This window comes from Diceros bicornis, assembly GCF_020826845.1.
Source record: "Diceros bicornis minor isolate mBicDic1 chromosome 39 unlocalized genomic scaffold, mDicBic1.mat.cur SUPER_39_unloc_1, whole genome shotgun sequence".
Lineage (NCBI taxonomy): Eukaryota > Metazoa > Chordata > Mammalia > Perissodactyla > Rhinocerotidae > Diceros > Diceros bicornis.
In genome coordinates, this window is record NW_026690915.1 from 1,035,462 (window position 1) to 1,041,779 (window position 6,318).

The window sequence follows — 6,318 nt, forward strand, 5'->3', positions numbered from 1 at the left end:
TACTCTTTCATAGGGTCAAGGGTCCATCCTGCAGATGTGCTGAACAAGGTGGAGAAATGGGAGACACCTCCCCGTCCACACACAGCTGTATCACTATCGGCACTAAAGGCTGGGCCCTCAACAGAGTCTGTTCAATTCTTAATGGAATAATCCATCTGAACTAAATGTGTCCTTTTAATGTGCTGATGCTCAAAGCTCTATTATAACCCCACACTCATTAGGATAGCTGTAACTTTTTTAAAAACCAGAAAATAACAAGTGTTGACAAGGATGTGGAGTCAGTGAAATCCTCTACAGGGCTAGTGGGAATGTAAAATGGTGTTGCAGCTATGAAAATAGTATGATGGTCCCCCCAAAATTAGAAACAGAACTACTATATGATCCAGCATTCCCACTTCTGTGTGTATACCCAAGAGAACTGAAAGCAAGGTCCCAAAGAGATATCTGTACACCCATGATCACAGCAGCATCACTCACAATAGCCCAGAGGTGGAGGCAACTCTAGTTTCCAGTGATGGAAGGACGGAGCAACACAATGTGGTATATACTTATAATGGAATAGTAATCAGCCTTAAAAAGGAAGGACATTCTGACACACGCTGGAACATGGATCAACCTTGAGGACATTATGCTCAGTGAAATAAGCCAGTCACAAAAAGACAAGTAAAGTGTGACTCACTTATAGGAGGTCCCTAGAGGAGTCAGACTCACAGAGACAGAAAGTAGGATGGTGGGGGCCAGGGGCTGAAGGAGCTGTTCTTTAATAGGTTTAGAGTTTCAGTTTTGTGAGATGAAAAGTTTTGGAGATTGGATGCACAACAATGTGAATGTACTTAACACCACTGGACTGTACACTTAAAATGGGTAAGATGGTAAATTTTGTTATGTTTATTTTACCACAACTAGACTTTTCTTTAAAATTTTGTTAAAAGTTGTGATTTCAATAAACCCTCCAAAGGATAAAGAAAAAAAATCTGATTACATCATCACTATGGCTCTTTTTAAAAACATGAGGGGGAAATCCTTCCAGCCAAAATGCTTATTCTCATTCTTTAACCAAAAACATTTGAAAACAGAACGGCTGCGCACCAAAGCGTTAATCAGGTCAGCTCTGAGCAGGGGCATCGGAAGGTCAGAGGCAGAATCCTACTTTTTTTTTTTTTTGAGAGGAAGATTAGCCATGAGCTAACATCCAATGCCACTCTTCCTCTTTCTGCTGAGGAAGATTGGCCCTGGGCTAACATCCGTGCCCAGCTTTCTCTATTTTATATGGGACGCGGCCACACCATGTCTTGACAAGTGGTGCATCAGTGCACACCTAGGATTGGCACCTGTGAACCCTGGGACCCCAAAACAGAGAGCCTGCACTTAACCACTACACCTCTGGGCCAGCCCCTATTTTTTTTCCCTTACATAAGTTTTAAGTGGTGAGATTATGGGTGACTTCATTTTCTCATGCTGTGTTTTTCAGCCTGTTTTGAATTAAAAAGTAAAAATGACAACCAAGTTTGAATGTGATGGATAAGGCGCTGTTATTTAGTATATTTCTAAAGCCACACTAGCTGATCACCTTCTGATGAATATTCTAAGGATTAATATTTTAATATTCTAAGGAGGCATGTGGCCAGCTCTCCCATAGGACGCTGTAAATAACTTCAAGACAAGGCACCAAGAGAAAGATTCCTGGGTCTTACTGGGTTCTGGATCAGGGAGCTGGGTCAGACATGCCTCCTCAGGAACTCTCTATCCTCCTCCTTCTCCAAATTTGGCACTTTCAGGGGAATCCAGAATAGATAAGTGTCCTGGGAGCTTTCTGGGACAAGGAGGGGTCCTATCCCCACCCCTTCATTGTGACGTCTTCTAAAGGGGGCAGAGGGCAGGGTGATGTCACAGACCACTGGCCGGCCCCTCTCCCTCTCTGCCTGTGCCTGCCACAGGCCCGGCCTCACCTTTTCCCCCCACACCTCTGCACCCCAGAGGAAAGGGGTCAGCTTTGCCAAGCAGGCCACCCGGCCACCTGCAGCCATGGATGCAAATCACTCCACCCCCTTGGAGCCCCAGTCCTCTCCAGAGACCCCCAGGTCTGGCCTGACACCCTGCTCAACCCTGGGAAACAAGGCCTGCAGCAGGACACCAGCCCCCAGCACGGTGGGCGACAGGTTGCCACCAAAGACCGGAGCGGTGGTCATCGACACGGGCACAGGCACCTGTAAGGTGGGCTTGGTGGGGCAGGCGAGGCCCACTACACCGTGGCCACCATCGTGGGCTGCCAGCCCCAGAGGCCGGCCCCCACCGGGCAGCAGGCGCTGGAGACTTTCATCGGCGAGGCCGCGCGCGCGCGCCCCGAGCTGACGCTGGTGCAGCCGGTGCGGAGCGGCATCGTGGTGGACTGGAGCGCGGCCGAGCTCATCTGGCGCCACCTGCTGGAGCACGACCTCCGCGTGGCCAGCCAGGACCACCCGCTGCTCTTCTCAGACCCGCCCTTCAGCCCCGCCACCAACCATGAGAAGCTGGTGGAGATGGCCTTCGAGTCGCTGCGTTCCCCCGCCATGTACGTGGCTTCGCAGTCCATGCTGTCCGTCTACGCGCATGGGCGGGTCAGCGGGCTGGTGGTGGACACGGGCCACGGGGTCACCTCCACGGTGCGGGTCTTCCAGGGCTACAAGCTGCCCCACGCCACGGAGCGCCTGGACCTGGCGGGCACCCACCTGACGGCCTTCCTGCCGGAGATGCTGCTCGGCTCCGGCGTGCAGCTGGGCCAGCAGGACCTGGACACCGTGGAGGACATTAAGCATCGCTACTGCTACGTGGCGGCGGACTTGCTCCAGGAGCAGGCCCGGCCCGAGCAGGAAGACCGGCAGAGGCTGGAGCTGCCGGACGGGCGGACGGTCACGCTGGGCAAGGAGCTGTTCCAGTGCCCGGAGCTGCTCTTCAGCCCGCCCGCGATCCCAGGGCTGTCGCCCGTGGGCGTCCCCACCATGGCCACACGGAGTCTTCTCAAGGTGCCCCTGGAGGTGCGGGCGGACGTGGCCCAGAACGTGCTGCTCTGCGGGGGCTCCTCGCTCTTCGCGGGGTTCCAGGGCCGCTTCCGCGCGGAGCTGCTGCGCGGTCTGCCCTGCGAGGCCCGCGCGGTGGTGACGGCCCAGCCCAGCAGGAGCTTCTCGGTGTGGATCGGGGGCTCCGTCCTGGCCTCGCTGCGCGCCTTCCAGTCATGCTGGGTCCTGCGGGAGGAGTACGAGGAGCAGGGCCCCCCATCGTGTACCGAAAGTGCTACTGACGCGGGGCAGGGGTGGGGAGTGTTGTGGGCAGTAAAGCTTCCGCTACCCAGCGGGCTCTGTCCTCCCTTCCCTCAGGGCCCGGCCGGGTCCACTCCTGGACCCACCCAGACTCGCCTTGCTCTGACCCCACACGCCCACCCCACCGAGATCTGCCTCCAAAGACATCCTTGGTTCTGCCCTCTCCTAACTCACCTCCCATGGTCCATCCCATGAGAGACCCCAGTTCTGATTCCCTGAACCCACCTCCCCCAGGATCAAGGCCCAACACACCACCATGTCCTCACCCTGTCAAACCCGTCTCCATGATCTGTGTCCCCCAGGGCACTCTCAGGTTGGGGCCCCACCCAAGCCCAACCCCAAGACATCCCCAGATTCTAACCCCTAATCTCCCCTCCATCATCTATTTCTTTTGATATATAGTGCCCCAAGATTCCTCTGGGCTCTAAGCTCCCCAATTCACCCCCTTGCCATGTCCATCAAGGATCCTCAACCACCCCCATACCCTGTTCCTCCCCAAGGAACTGCACTGGGCACTCCAAACCCCCTCCCAGAATCTTTCCATGAGTGTTGCAACCCCTAGGTGCACCCTCATAGTCTGCCCCCAATTTCTAATCCCCCCAAACATAGTCCCGAGATCCATTTCCCAAGACATCCCCGGTTCTAAGCACCTCAAATCCACCCCCTCATTGGTTTTCTCTTGTCTGTTTAACCAAAGTTCTCCTATACTCTGATAGTACGAGCACCCCCAAAATTCTCCCAAGTGCTGAAACCCCACATTCACCACAAAAATCCAAGTTCTGACCATCACGGGTCTCCCCTATAATGGCCCACTAAAGGATCCCTCGTCCAAATCCCATGCCCCAAGTGCCCCTCCCCCAAACTCTGCCCTCCCCTCACAGTTTGCTCCCCTAGACTCTTTCCATCCAGGTGCTCCCACAACCGATCCCCCATTCGTACCCCCAAAGAACACCATGTTCTGAAACCCCAAACCCCCAGGATGACGCCACTGCTCTCAGCCCAGCCCCTTGTTCTGCATCCCTCCGAAAATACCCCTGCATGGTCTGTCTCTCAGTGTACATCCTGACCCCAGTCCTCAGCCCTGGAATCCTCCCAGGAAGGCTTTGGCCCCCAGGACCATCCCATGATGACCCCACTAATGCCCTAGGTCCCTCCCCTGTGTTCTGACCTCCCAACTCCCTCCCCAAATACAGTCTCCCACGGTCAACTCATGATGAACCCCCAGGACACCCCACCCTGGGGTTTTCAGACTCCCACAAAAAAAAAAAAAAAAAAAGGATGTTAGAAGATATATGAAAAACCCAAAACAAGAACCCCCAAGAGGTTACAAAGTGATGAGGAGGAACTGCTTTTTCTTCTCACCAGGGGGCAGCGCGTCCAAGCTCAAGGGGCTGAGGGCTGCACCAAATTTAGAACCATGACGACTGCATCCCAGAGCTCAAAGCAGACCCACCCCGTACCACGGGGTCAGGGCGCTGCCAGCCACACACACACAGAAGGGATGTGGGACAAGCCGAGTCCCATATGCAACTGGAAGTGAGGAGGATGCACAAACCCCCACCACTCTTGGGCTGCTGACAAACCCAAAGGGCTCTCATTTAGACCAGACTAAGGTTTCCCCAGCCCCAAACCTTCCCTGGACAGAAATTTCCCCTAGAACTCTCCAGAAATGTGCCCCACCCATTTGCACACTCTCAGGGGTGGGGAGCTCACTACCTCAAGTCTGTTGTTAGAAATCCCACCTCCTTCCAGGAGTTGTAGGTAAACCTCTGTGCTCTCTGCTTGCCACTCCCCTACCCGGGGCACTGAGAGCACCAGAGAGGTCCCCCCACCCGTATTCACACACACCCCTGGAGTCTAGTCTCTCCCAAGCCCACCGTCCCCAATTTCTTCCACTTCTGGTTTTAAGTCATTCACATATTCATTCCACAAACATGCATTGACCACCCACTATGTGCCCAGCTCTGGGCTGAAATCTAAGGAAACCACAGTGCATCACTTGGGATGTACCATGGAGGACAGGACATGCGAAAGATGTCTAATGTCACTGTCTTACTCTCAGACGACATTTGAGGGACAGCAATTGTGTCTCCTTTATTCACTGAGTTTACTAAGTGGGGAGCAGGTGTCTGGATAGGAATCGGGAAAATCCAGTCTCAGCCAACAGTTACAGTTAAATCAGTAAATTCAAAAAAGAAAAGTGAATGGGGTGGCTTCCCATCCATCAGCTGTATTACTCCCTATAAAAGGTCTCAAAAGCAACCTCTGTGCTTTTTTCCCCCGTCAGCCAAGAAAAGCATCCATGGAGCTCAAGTTTGAGGTGAAACCAGGCTCAGGGTCCACCTGTCCTCGTTGATCCGTGGATTTCTGTGTGAGCAGGTGAGTACCGTGTGGACCTGGTACCGACAGGTTCCATCAGCCTCCGCTGTGCAGAAGACCTGCCAGTGGGCTTTCCTGGGCTTGGGTTGTCACCACAAGGAGTCAGGAAGACTTTCGGGTTAAAAATGAAATTACTCAATTTTTTATAAAATACTCAAATGTTTAAAATCTAATTAGAATTCTTCTTTGCATTTGGTCCAAAACTAAGGTGATATAAAAAGATATACCTTACAAAGTCTTGCCCTCACCTTCTTTTCTTTCCATCCCATTCTCCTTCCTCTAGCCACCTATAGGTAATTACTTTTATTGGTTTATCATGCATTCTTAGCGTTCTGGATTTTCTTTAAGTAAATGCAAGCAAATATATTTTCATTTCCCCTTTTACTTATACAAAACATTGTAGTACTCTATGCATTTTTCTCTGCCTTTTTTCCTTTAACATATACTGGAGATTATTCTATTATTAGTGCATAGAGTACTTTGCTCTTTTTAGTGGTAAATAGTCTTAAAAACCAAGAGCTGGACACTAGGTATGCTCAGTGCCTCTGGAGTATCATTGCTTCTAAGACCTTTCAGTGGATATAGTAGTGTCAACTTAAAAAGCAAATTTGCCTGTTATTTCATCTGAAATTGAATTTACTTG

At 52.0% G+C, this 6,318-nt stretch overlaps 1 pseudogene; it reads left to right on the forward strand.

Annotated features, from left to right (window-relative positions):
• Nucleotides 1–2,025: 2,025 nt before the first annotated feature.
• On the forward strand, nt 2,026–3,277 carry LOC131402279 (actin-like protein 9; annotated as a pseudogene).
• The last annotated feature ends 3,041 nt before the right edge of the window (nt 3,278–6,318 follow it).